The following is a 14,655-nucleotide window of genomic DNA, read 5'->3' as shown; positions in this document are numbered from 1 at the left end:
GTCTCTACTAAAAATACAAAAATTCGCTGGGCGTAGTGGCGGGCACCTGTCATCATGGCTACTCAGGAGGCTGAAGCAGGAGAATAGCGTGAACCCAGGAGGCAGAGGTTGCAGTGAGCTGGGATGACGCCACTGCACTCCAGCCTGGGTCACAGGGCGAGACTGCGTCTCAAAAAAAAAAAAAAAAAAAAAAAAAAGGTGCTTGAGGATGCATGCGAGGCGTTAAACAATGGGTAGTGTTCTGACCTGTTGAAATCTGGAGAAGCAGCCAGGGCTCAGACAACAGTGCAAGACGAATGTCACAGGGCCTGAAAATATCTCAGTTAAATGCAGGAACTCAGTGTTTCAAAAGTGTTGCTAGGAGCCAAGTGTGAAAGTAAGGTATGCTACGTGAGAGAGAATGGGAATAAAGAAGTCTGGAAAAGCAGACTGAGGCCAGATGGTATTTTCTCTCATGCTTTGAATGAGGTAATTTGTCTTAACATGGTAGGTAGCTAATTTGGTTGTTTATAATTTTTTCAACAAATAATTATGAGCACCTACCAGTGTCTAACCTCACCCTAGGCATGGAGGTGATGGAGAGTCATCAAAGGCTTTTCACTGGGGAAGTGGTGAAATCACACAGAGCTTTAGAAAGTCAATTCTGGCAGCAAACTCTAATGAATGCGGGGCTGTGTGTTAGTTTGCTAGGACTGTTGTAGCAAAGTGCTACCAATGAAGTGGCTTAAACACAGAAGTTTATTGTCATAGTCCTGGAGGCCAGAAGTCCAATGTCAAGGTGCGAGCAGGGCCGTGCTCCCTCTGAAGGTGCCAGGGAATGATGTGTTCTGGGTCTCTCTCCTGGTTGCTTGCAGTTTCAGTGGAGGCATAACTGCAATTCTCACATGCTATTCTCTCTGTGTGTGTCTCTGTGGCTGTGTCCAAATATTCCCTTTTTAGAAGGACATGTTTTATTAGGTCATATTGGATGACTGTGCCCACCCTAATGATTTCCTCTTAACTGATCATCTGCAAAGACCCTGCTGTGGTCTGAATGTTTATGTTCCCCCCAGCACCTATGTGAAAACGAGCCCCCAAGGTGATGCTGTTAAGAGGTGGGACCTTTGGGAGGTGATGGGTCAGGAGAACTCCCCCCTCCTGAATTGAATCAGTGCCCCATAAAAGAGGCCTGAGGGCACTTGTTCACTCTTTGTGCCATGTGGGCACACATAGAAGGCACCATCTATGAGGAATGGGTCCTCACCAGAAAGGGAATCCTGATTTTGGACTTACCAGTCTCCAGGACTGTCAGCCATCAATTTCTGCTCATAAAATTATCCAGTTTTGTTTATTTTGCTATTTTGCAAGAACGGACTAAGACAGACCCTATGTCCAGATAAGGTCAAATTCATAGGTTCTAGCAGTTCGGGCTTTAACATCTCTTTGGGGAGATATAATTCAATCCATAACCCACTGGAAGTGGAGAATGGAGGAAGTGGAGAATGGAGGAAGTGGACAATGGAGGAAGTGGACAATGGAGGAAGTGGAGAATGGAGGAAGTGGAGAATGGAGGAAGTGGACAATGGAGGAAGTGGAGAATGGGAGGAGGTCCTGGATGCAATATTGAGCGTCTACACCACAGCACTATTTATCATGAATCGACTTCTGAAAACTTCAGCATAAGCAGCACAACTCCTCATTTATTTATTTATTTTTTTTGCTAAGATGAAATAGAACTAAAAATGTGCTGAAAACTATAACTCTCCCATACATTTCTCATTATGATTCTCTTTCTACTAGTGACCAGATAATGAAAATAATCGGTACTATCTACACAGCACGGATATTTTCATTTATATTAAATTGGATATGATTTTTCTTTTTTAAAATGACCAGCATTGCATTTTAAAGTGACTTATTTTTTCTTTTTTCTACTGACTATACATTTCTGACTTTATGTATTGGCAACTGGAAGATTTCGACATTATTCTATATTTGAATCAAATGCATATACTTTTCTTTCCAAATGTAAGCAAATTGCAATCATCTGGGAGTAAATGTTTTCAAAAATCATGCAATACTTAAGTCTTCAAGAAACTTGTCATGCAGAAAATCCTTGATGTATGAATTTTTGCAGCCCCTGTCTTATTTAATGAATGTTCTGAGAAGACTTCAAAAAGACAAATTAAAATCGGTTGTCCCTGACATGCGTATCTGAGGAGTATTAAGAGCTTTTTAACAAATTTATTTAAGACTGAATATGGGTCAAAATATTTTTGTACCCATTCTTAGAACTGACAGATTGTCACATTTGTTAGTGTGGGTGAAAATAATATTATATTTCAAAAATCAATGAAAAATAAAAGTTAAATTGAAATGTCACATATGGTATTATAAGCAATTGTGCCACTCCTGCATATTAAAATTAAACATAAGCATATGCAACCAGCCCTTGGTCTCTGAAAGTCTTCACAACTTAGCCTGAGAAATACAGAACCATTTTCCCTCTTCTCCCCTTCACCAACTTTTGACTCAAATCCCTTTTTCTTTCTTGTAAAACTGCCCCAGGTCAACCCCTAGGCAGCCAGTCAGTCTAAAAGAATCAAAGTAGCAATGTTATAGGACTTTGCTCATTATTATTTCAGCAAACCCTTTCCATGCTCCTGTTTCCCTCTGATGCACTTCTCAGAAGAGAGAAATTGGCTTACACTTGGGCATTTGTGTCCTCAGAAATTACTGTTCATACATAATTGCCTTGTATTTACGGTGCCCTGACAAGCTTCTTCTTGCTCTTACAATTAGAAGTAGTAGAATGTATTTTGCCATTCCAACGCCAAGAACAAAACTCAAGTCTCTCAAGATTCAAGATTCATGGAGAGCTGGCAAGCCAGGAACTCTTACTGCAAAGGAAGAGATTTAAGGAGGCTTAGAAGAGAAGTTGTAAGGAATTGGAATGCTAATATTTCTTGCCAAATCAAATTTTCTGGAGGTATAATTACTGTAATTAGAAATAGGTGACATTTTCCTTGAGATATTTACATACAGAGCTCAACTGCAAAGGAAAAATACTTTTTGTACCATCTCTCTTCTCTATCTCTCTTTCTGTTTTTCTGTCTCTTTCTTGTCCCATTAGGAAATTTAGTGGTAGCTAAAAAACAACTTTGCCGACTTTAGAATTTCATCTACGTCTAAGCCCCAGACTACACCTTTTAATAACTCCCAGCCTCCCTGAAAAGGTGATAACAAGACAGCTTTGACATTTCGTGCAAATTCATCCTTACTGCTGGGAGAGCCACAAAACCTGGAGTCTGCTACTGGCGCATCAATAATCTTTGTGTCACAGGTGAAGACCAGCAAAATTAGCACTTAAGGCAATTCTTCCTGGCTTTCCTAAGCAAATTTGTGAAAAAAGTGGATTCATCTTTCTCTACTCTTAGCTCTTCTATTTGAATACATACTTTGTTCCTTGAAGACATCGTTCGTTTTCATAGATTTCTTATTAACCTCTTTGTGGCTGACTTCTAGCCCTTTCATTAGCATGGCCTGCACGTCTAAATCATCAGACCCCTGTTTAGCTTTCCAGTTTTGTCTCTTGCCTCCCCTCCTTCCCTCCCACTTCACCCCTGCCCCTCTTTGTCTCGGCACAGCAGAGTTCTCTGATCCCCACACCGATGTCCTTTCACATTGCTGTGCTTACTATTCTAATGTCCTTTAATTTCCCTATTTTCAAAAAATGCATTCTACTTGGTAGTTTTCTCTCTGTGGAGGCTTCATCTGCAGCCCTCTATCTTAAAAACAAATTTTTCTCTCTTTTTTTTTTAACTCCCAAAACTTTGTTCTAGTATTTACCCTATTTCGTTGAAATGATACAGTAATTCACACAGAGTAGATACTCAATAAATATCTCTTTAATTAATTAATCATGTATATTTTATTCTCAGCACTCTTTTTACCAAATTGCCAGGGCATTAGAAACTCCCTCCTCTGTAACCCATAGAAGCTCTACATATCGCCCTTATCACATTACATGGCAGCTCATCATTGGCATTGTTTCTCCTTGGATACCCCAGATGTCGTAAACTCCTTGAGGTTACAGCTCATGTTGCACTCATCTTTATATTCTGAATCTAACATTGTGATTGACACACAGAAGTCACCTGGCAAGTATTAAATGAATGAGTGACTCAACTCAAAGGGCAGCAGATACAGTCTCCAAGGTAGGTGGTTATGACTGCATTAGGCTGTTTTTGTATTGCTATAAAGAAATGCCTGTCACTGGGTAATATATAAAGAAAAGAGGGTTAATTGATCCATGGTTCTGCAGACAGTACAAGGAGTGTGATGCCAGCACCTGCTTCTGGGGAGGCTTGCAATCATGGTGGAAGGCGAAGGAGGAGCAGTCATTTCACATGGCGACAGCAGGAGCAAGAGGAGGATGTGGACGGAGCCACTTTTAAACAACCAGATCTCTCGAGAACCCATTCATTATCTCCAGAACACGAGGGATCTGCCCCTCTGGCCCACACACCTCCCACCAGGCCCCACTCCAGCACTGAGGATGACATTTCAACATGAGATTTGGAGGGGTCAGACATCCAAACCATGTCAATGACCTTTCTCTCCCACTGGTGTCGGAGGACACTTATCATTTCTGCCACGCTAACCTGTGGGTACAGCCTGATTCTTATTTTCCTTTTATTTATTTACTCATTTTTTTTGTTTGTTTGTGAATTTTGTCTCTCCACTGGGCCATTAACTAATTCATTATATTAGTTAGAATTCTCCAGAGAAGCAGAACCAACAGGAGATAGATAGATAGATAGACAGACAGATAGATAGATAGACAGATAGATAGATAGGAGGGGATCAGTATTATGAGAATTGGTTTGCATGATTATAGAGGCTGAGATACTGTGTTGCCTGAAGACTGGAGAACCAGGGAAGTTGTGGTATAAATCAGTCCAGGGCTGACAGCCCAAGAAGCTCAGTCTCTGATGGTGGGCGTCCCAGCTCCAGACACAGAGTGTGTTTGTCCTTGCTCTGCCCTTTTGTTCTCTCAGAGCCCTCAGTGGATTGGGGGATGCTTGTCCACATTGGTGAGGGAGATCTTCTTTACTGAGTCCACTGGTTCACATGCTTCCCCTTCTGGAAACAGCCTCACACACACACCCCGAAAGAATGTTTTACTAGCTATATGGGCATCTCTTAACCCAGTCAAGGTGATGCATAAAATTAATGCTCACACTCACCTAGGTCTTACAGCTCACATTTTCCTAGCACAGAAGAATGGATTGCTATAGCAATGAGGCTTCTTAGAGACTGAAGATGTTCCCCCTGCAGAAATTACCTCTAAATTAATCCCAGCTGGAAGTCAGGGAGCCTCTATAAAATACAGCCTGTGTTCAGCCATGTTGACTTTTATTATGGGAAATATATGAAAATTCAGTAAAGGTGCCAGAGTGCCTTCTGAAGAGAACCCAGTGGAGATTCTTACCACTATTAAAAACAAGCTCATCATCAGTTCATCTTACTGGTGTGAGATTTTCTTCACAATCTTCAAATAATGCTACAGAAAATTTCGCCTAAAACTACACATTTTGGGGATTTTTATTTTGGCTTTCATCTAAAACATCAAACACTGAATAAAAGAATCTAAGCCTATTATCTATATATCCATGGCAAAGTTTCTTCACTTTATTGTGACAAGTTTACATAAAGTTGAAACCAGAAAAAACATTTCTTTCTTAACTATCTAATATTGGTGAGAAATTGGAGACATCTTTTTTTTTTTTTTTTTTTTTTTTTTTGAGGGAGTTTTGCTGTTGTTGCCTAGGCTAGAGTGCAATGGCATGATCTCGGCTCACCGCAACCTCCGCCTCCTGGGTTCAAGCTGTTCTCCTGCCTCAGCCTCCCGAGTAGCTGGGATTACAGGCATGCACCACCACGCCCGGCTAATTCTGTATTTTTAGTAGAGATAGGGTTTCTCCATGTTGGTCAGGCTGGTCTCAAACTCCCTACCTCAGATGATTCACTCGCCTCGGCCTCCCAAAGTGCTGGGATTACAGGCGTGAGCCACCGCGCCTGGCCGAGAGATATCTTTTTACCTTGAGGTATATTTAGAGTTGACCTCAACATACCGCTGCAGTCAGTTGAACAGATATAATTAGATTTATAATTATCTTTTAAAAAGATGTTCTAATACTAACAGTTGACATAATGTGAGTATCCAATTACTTGGTTTTATTATCATATATATTTAACACTTACATCCAGGAACATCCAGGTTTTCTTTTATGCTTACCTTTGTTTTCTGGGGTAACAATGAAGAAAATAATCTCTAGAGAACAAAGGGTAAGAAACCATGAATTACCTGAAAGACTTAAGGGTTTATATCATTTGGAACCTGAACTTCAATGATGTTTTTGCAGGAGAAAAACAATTCTAGAAGGCCATTCTACTTAAATGGAACTTGTACTAAAGTGTTGAAAAACTGCAAAATGTTGCTTATTTTTAAGTTTAAGGCAGCTCTACCTGGAATAATTACTGTGACAACTTAAGGCCAAGTTCAAGAGCCCGAGTGAAAAATTGAATCAGTTCTACAATTGATTCTCTTTGAAACTACTAAATTCACAGAATTGTACAACTTTAACTTACTCTTTGTCTGAATTATATGCAGATTGTACAGGTTATGTGTTTTTACTGTAGCTTTGGTATTTCATTTCTGGAGAAGAAAACAAGGTTGTTAGTCAAATATCTTAAACTATGAAATAGTTTAAGCTCTGGTTCACATGAATAGTGTGAGAGATGAACAGAAAGTGGCCATTGGCATGACAAGAACATCTGCTACTTACTATGTGACCATAAGCAAGACAATTAACCTTTTTAAACTTTCTTTTTTATCTGTATAAATAAGGATGTAAATGAATTCCTTATACAGATATGATGATACAATGAGATAATATATTTAAAGGCTACAGAAAGGTGCCTAGCATATTTAAACCATCTAAAAATAGTTTTGCTGTTATGTATTGAAAAGTTCAGTTGCACCAAAGTCACTGCGAAAGTGACTAGTCAAAGGCAAGTAACACAAAACTTAAAAACGATTGGATTACATAAATATGAGATTTATAGTTCTCCACCTACAAATATGGAGTTGGCTCAGGACAGAGTGAGCTCTTCAAGAATGTTTTCAAGGACCTAGGCTCCTCATCTCTCTAGTCTTAACCCTTGGTCATGACTTTCATCCTCATGATTCCAAGACGGCTGCTGCACATCCAATGCCATGTCTGCATTCCAACCGCAAAGAAGGAAAAAGGATAAAAAGCCAAACATCTTCTTTACGTAAAGAGGATTTTTCTTTTTCATTTAGAAAACTAACCACTTTCTAGCTAACTTTTAATTATATTCTATTAGTGAGACGAAATATACCAAATTGCCATTTAACACAAAGAGGGGTAGGAGGTTTTAGGTCTTAACTGGAAACACAGCTATTCATTTCTCTGTATCTGTCTCTGTCTCTGTCTCTGCCTCTCTCTCTTTCTGTGTGTGTGTGTGTGTGTGTGTGTGTGTGTGCAGAGAGAGAGACAGAGAGAAAGAGAGAGAGAAAGAGAGAGAACAAAAGAAGAAAGGAGAAGGTATACTGGATAGCCAACCAGCAATATCAGCAGCAGTTATATTTAGACAATTCGTTTTGCAGTTTATAAAAGGACATGCTTGAATATAAACTCAAATGACAAGCAGAGTTAAAATACTTTCATTCAATTTTGCATTCCATGAAGGTTCACTATATACTCTAAGTCTGGTTTAGCAAGGAGCATTAGACTGGGGCTAGAATCTGGACAGCCTATGTCTGTCTTCAGTTTACTACTTAGCTTTGTGCAAATTACCTAATTATTCTGCATATAATTTTCCTCTCCCATTAAATGTGGAGGTCAGATGAGAGGCTATCACTTTCAGATCTTAAATTTGGTGGTTTCATGATTGTCATATTTCTCCCTATTCTTTTAAAAAACAGTTTTATATTTTCAAAAGCTTAATAAGTTTCTGGAACTATTGAACTTCAGTTAAGACAGTCCTCCAAAGGTTATTTATTGTTCTCAGCACTATGCCAGGCTGCATATAAGACAGAAAACCAGTTAAAGACATGCCCACCACTCTCCATGTACAACACTAAGCACGTGCAGTGTGGCCATGATTCACTGTTAGTGCCAAGGTTCCAAGAAGAGATAGGTCAGAATGACATGAGGAATTTGAAGATGGCTTCACAGATGAAATGCAACAGGAACTCAATGCCATCTCACTGGCATTGAAAATTAAATACGAGGCAGAATGAAAAGATATGGTTAGGTGGAGAAAATATGAAGGAACATCTCAAACAAAGGGAGATGCACCAACAGAAACACAGATCAGAAGGTAGGTGCTATAATTTGGATGTTCGTCTCTCCACACCCTACACTGAAATCTCATCCCAGTGTTGGAGGTGGGGCCTAATGAGAGGAGTCTGGGTCATGGCGGCAGATTCCTCACGAATAAATGAATGGCCTCCCTTGGAGTTGAGTTCTCACCTCAGAGTTCCCACGAGAGCTGGTTGTTCAAAAGAGCCTGGCACCTGTGTCCACCCTCCCGCGATGTCCTCTCTCGCCATGTAATCTGTACGTGCTGGCTCCCCCTCACCTTCTCCTTGCACCGTGGTGGACGCTCCCTGAGACCTCACCAGAAGCCAGGCAGTGTCAGCACTGTGCTTCTTATCCAGCCTGCAGAACTGTAGGCCAAATAAACCCTTCTTTGTAAATTACCCACCTCAGGGATTCCTTTATAATACCAACTTAGACTCAGACAGTAAGCTTGAAAAGTTGGGGGCCAAGAAAAGAGTTTCTCCCAGTTAGGTGAGAAAGCATTTGCTAGTGACTAATAAAAATAAGGTTGCCCGAAGACTTTGTAAACCTGTTTCCTGCAATTCTTACTCGAATACAGATACACAGCTAGGACCAGGAGGCTGCTTCACCATAAGTGTCTCTACCACTTGCACACACATGCACACAAGTTGACTCAGAGCAACTTGCTGTACTGGACCCAGGTTCCTGTGAGCAGAAAGTACAACACACTCCTCAGTATCCGTGCCATGTATCAGACTCAGTGTCACTCAATGTTGCTAATACTGTATCTGGACTTAGCCAACTCCTGGTTACTGGATCCAAAACTGGCCAAAATAAGCAAAACAAACAAACAAACAAACAAAAACTACCTGAATGCCTTTGTTGCACCTTCAGTTGTGAACTAACCAATCATAAATCCCAATCTAACTCTTTCTAAGTCTTGCCTAACTGTTCATGTCTCTTATGCATTGGTATCACAAATGGGAGAGGCCTAGTGTTAATTCATTGAGTAATGAGAAGCCACTATGGATACTTGAAGCAAAAGGAACGGTTTTACAAAGTTCTGTTCCTCGGCAGCATTTGAAATCAAAAATAATGTAGTCATCTCACTAGGTAGATGAGATGAAGGATTGCTGCTTCTATTATCTCGGAGAAAGACAATAAAGATGTAGATTAAGGTGGTTCACTTTCAAGTGAGGGTGAAAATAAATGGGATTTGAGCTACAGATTGGAAACACGGGATGAACTGGAACAGAGAGTCTGCAACTGTGTTTATTTCAGATTTCTCTTTGCCCAGTATTTGTCCGTTCTTCACCTGGGGAACAGGAGCCAGAGGTGCCAGAAATGACATTCAAGCTGTGGGAGGGCACCAAGTCTGTATGACTGGGAGGAAGTCAAGGGTAACTCTTTGCCATGGCAGCTCATCTGACATAAATGCAAGCATCAGGGACATCAGGGGGAGCTTTTGGCTGGCCCTGAGATTTAGCTTTTTCAACTGCCTAAAATTTAGATCATGGCAAAAATTTTAATAGGGATATATTTTAGGTAGTTATGCCTAAAAATAAGAAAATGAGAACATGGGAGAGGTTGGTCAAAGGATACAGCATTGCAGTCAGGAAGAATGAACTCAAAAGACCTAGTGTACAGCAAGGTTATGATAATTAATGACAATTTATTGTATTCTTGAAAAATGCAAAGAGAGTAGGTGTTAAATGCTCTTGCCACAAAATAAGTATATGAGATAATGCAGTTGTTAATTAGCTAGATTTAACCATTCAAAATATGATATGGTAAACAATAAATAGCTACAATATCTGTCAAATTAAAAAAATTTAAAAGTAAAATAAATAAGGAAACAGGCAAACAATACAACTTTTAAAAGTCTGAATTTTAATATTTTAGCAGTGTTTTAATCTATATTATCTATAGTTTTCTTTCTAGATATAATCTCTCTGATATCTTTATAGTCTCCTCAATTTATAAACTATTCAATTTTAAAAATAATTGACCATATATATCCTATTATGTTGGTGTGTGTGGCAACCACAATCTTACTTTTTTTTCTTTTTCTTTTTTTTTTTGAGATGGAGTCTCGCTCTGTCGCCCAGGCTGGAGTGCAGTGGCCGGATCTCAGCTCACTGCAAGCTCCGCCTCCTGGGTTCACGCCATTCTCCTGCCTCAGCCTCCCGAGTAGCTGGGATTACAGATGCCCGCCACCACAACCGGCTAATTTTTGTATTTTTAGTAGAAACTGTGTTTCACCATGTTAGCCAGGATGGTCTCGATCTCCTGACCTCATGATCCACCCACCTTGGCCTCCCAAAGTGCTGAGATTACAGGTATGAGCCACTGCACCCAGCCAAATCTTACTTTTTGTAAGTAATTTAATAGAAGAGGAGTAAAGAAAAATATATGAAAGTGCATTCAAATAATGGAGTGATAATTTTAGTTCAAATTCCGTAGTTAACATATACTTAAGATATTTTTAAAGAAACATCACATTGTAATCACCAGAGGCTTTTAAACAGTACTTGAGAGGCATACTTTTTGCATAGTCTAAGTCTCCAAAAATACATTTTTGTGTGTGTGACTTTGACATGATGTTGTGGTTTTTCTTTGTCTAGAATCACTTTACCTGTCAATCCTGTAGGCTTACATGCCACTAGCCAAATCAAACTTAAAAGCTCCTGGGAAATCTTTAAAGATTATTTATTTCATCAATTTGCTTGCTACAGATGTGGCCTTAGTTAATGTTGTAAGTGCTTTTTTTTCCCATTTCAGATGATTTTTTTCCTTCATTGCATTTGAAAAATTTAACTTTCCTATTTAAAAGGCAAAGTCAACATATAGGTCATTCTGAGAGTATTTCTTAATATATTTGGGTCAAATCTTCTTTGTAGATACTGATAGAACTCATAGAGACTCCGGTAAGGTGACGCGTTTCCCGGTACAATTTTAGGGGGTTCATAACCTCAAAGCCACTCTATGAAATGTAACAGGAGACACTTCCAGACTGTATGATTAATTAGTAATTTGTCAGATGCAAAGATTTTTGTTGAAGGAGGGCGCAATTGGAATCAACATAAATATATTCCTCGGCACTGGGAGCACGTGTCCTAAGGAGGATGACGTGTTTGCTCCGTGGAGGTAAAAGCCGTAGCCTGAGCCACAGCCTCGCCATTGTTGAGCTGATGGGTAAATGCTGGAACCCTTACATACCAGAGGGAACCGCTACCTTGCAGTCTCAGTTGTGCTTCTCTGTCTTCCTGGATGACCACAACCCCAGGCAATTTAGGCCCATATTATCCATTCCTCTTTCTACTTCTCCCATTCTTCCTGTAACAAACATTTATTGTGTCTACTATAGATCAAACATTTGAGAAAAATCAAAACAGAAAACTCCTCTATCTACAGAACTTACATTCCAGTGGGGGATGATAGAAAACAGAAAATAATCATATTAGAAAGTGATTAACACTGTGAAAAACAGTGAGAGCTAGCAAAAATACTGGGACACTCCTTCCATCCAGAGCCTGGTGGACTCTCTGTCCACTTTGACCAACATTTGGTGGTGGAAGTAGCTTTGTGCTGGGTTTCGGTCCCAGGACTGCAGGCCTGGCTGTTCCCTGTCCCTGAGCCATGCTGTTGGAAGTCTGGGTGTTCCAATGGAGAGTCCATGAAAAGGTCCTGAGACAGAAGCAGCGGGGAGAGGGACCCAGACCTGCAAGGCCCCAGTCATCCCTGCCAAGGTGCTGGGCCCTCCAGAACCCCCAGCCACAAGCTAGAGACCCCTGTGGTCATCACATGGAGCAGAAGATCACCCTGGCATGCCCTGCCCTGGAGTCTGACCAACAGATCACCAACAAAATAAAGTGGTTGTTGGTTGAAGCCATTAAATGTAGGGTGGTTTGCTAGTCAGCAGCAGATAACTGGAACCTTGGTGGTTGTCTCCACAAAAACAAAACAAAAACCCAAACTACGTTATTTCAGGCGTAACCACAGTGGCCTTGTCAGTTCTTCACTGCACCCTGGCTGTCTCCGTCTCTCATTTCCTACGGCACTGTTCTTCCGGACCTTTCCCACTCAATTCAAACCCAAACCACATCCTTGGCTTTTCTTACAATCATCACCAGACCTTGTCTTGGATTAAAAAAAAGGTATCAAAAATATCCTAAATGAATGATGAATATAAGTTTGAGAGCCTCAATTAACTATATTCTCCTCCTCTTTCTCCTCTTTCTTCTCTTGGAGGAAAAATTGACACTAATTTTCAAGGCTAATCCTCCCACTTCATTTGTAATCTCAATCTCTTTGTTTTCTTCACTTACCCCTGGTAATATTTTCATCCCTTTTCTCCATCCTCCCACCTTACCTGTGCCGACAAGAGACCTGTTCTCAGTTCTCATCCAATTTCACAGTGGCAACATTCTTTTTGAAATACTTTCTTCCCTGGCTTTCTAAAACACTGACTTTTAAACCATCTTTCACAATGCTGCAATAATGGTCTTCCTAAAACAAGCATTATACTATGAAATTTTCTCTCTCAGAAACTGTCAGTGGCTCCCTGTGGCTTTCTAAATAAAGACCACGGTCCTTTCACCGTGGTCTTGGCTCTCCATAAGTAATCTCACACTGCTCTTTCTATTTTGCAGGCCTTTATTCAGTTGTATGTTTCAGACAGCTCTGCTTTCCTCCAAGTTACATCTTCATTCTGAAAACCTTTTCTTCCCCTCCTGAATCCAACCCATTCTTCAAGGCTCTGCTGAGGTCCATTTCTCCAACTCAGGCTTCGACCAACACATTATACACTCCCCTTCTTCCAACAACATTGAACATCTGCCCCTGCATTCCTGTTTAACATTCCTTTTCTGTGCTTTGCTAAATATTCTGTATCTTCTTTTCTTTCTTTTTTTGTTTTTTTCATTTAGTAATCTGCTTAACATCTTTAAGGCATATGGGATAAGGGGCACTGGGACCCATGCCAAGAAAGCAGAAGCAATAGACGCTGTCTGTCCTCAAGAGGCACACGCTCTAATATAAAGACAGTCACTTGCAATAGGTTTCTTTTAAACCCTCACAGAAGTAACAGTTCAGTGGGAGTTTTGAAGAATAAGTGCTCAAGACTATGTAGGAAACACAGAGAAGGCTTCTAGAGGGAGGCTGCAGTTGAGTCTTTAAAAAACACATAGAAGGCTGGGCCCAGTGGCTCACGCCTGTAATCCCAGCATTTTGGGAGGCCGAGGCGGGCGGATCACGAGGTCAGGAGATTAAGACCATCCTGGCCAACATGGTGAAACTCCGTCTCTACTAAAAATACAAAAATTAGTCAGGCATGGTGGCGGGTGCCTGTCATCCCAGTTACTCAGGAGGCTGAAGCAGGAGAATTGCTTGAACCCAGGAGGTGGAGGTTGCAGTGAGCCGAGATCACACCACTGCACTCCAGCCTGGGCGACAGAGCAAGACTCCATCAAACACACACACACACAGACACAGATAGTGAAGATAAATGAAGGGGGGCATTCTAGATGAAAGGGACAACAGAGATGAAAAACACTGAAACACTGCAGAAAGTTTGGGCAGCCTGCTGGTGTGGGAGTGCTGGATGCCACTGGGTAGTCTGCTGGTGTGGGAGTGCCGGATGCCACTGGGTAGTCTGCTGGTGTGGGAGTGCTGGATGCCACTGGGTAGTCTGCTGGTGTGGGAGTGCCGGATGCCACTGGGCAGCCTGCTGGTGTGGGAGTGCTGGATGCCAGGCAGGAGAAAGGGGAGGTGAAGTGGGAGAGGCAGCTGGGCCAGGTGGACTGTAGATGATCTCGCTTGCCAGGATAAAGAGCTTGACTTGTCACAGGGGAGATTGAGGGTGCAAGGAGGACTTTCACAGGTATAGATGGGCTATGACATGATTTTTCTGGCAATTCTGGTTTTTAGGTCTTCCTTCCCCGCTGTCTAAACCCTGCCACCACACACACAAATTAGGGCTTTTAGAAGAGAAGGAACTGTGTTAATTTTACATTTGTTCCTCTCCTAGAAGTTCATGCAACCTCCCACGTACAATAGGTACTTAATAATGTTTTTATTTTGTGAATAAAGAGGTTGAAAGTTATTATGTTTAAGCGATCTCTTCACTAAATGTGTTATTATCATTATTAATCTTGCAGCAAAGGGAGGATGATAGTATTTGTAGAAAGGTGCCTATGACTACGTGTTCTCCCACTGACCTTGCATGGGACAAACTGGGTGCCCTGGGACAATTCTGCTCAGTGATCCAGGCTCTGGAGTCCTGAGGCAAGACTGTGGCCCA

Source organism: Papio anubis, chromosome 3, assembly GCF_008728515.1.
Source record: "Papio anubis isolate 15944 chromosome 3, Panubis1.0, whole genome shotgun sequence".
Lineage (NCBI taxonomy): Eukaryota > Metazoa > Chordata > Mammalia > Primates > Cercopithecidae > Papio > Papio anubis.
Note: the sequence above shows the minus strand (reverse complement) of the source record.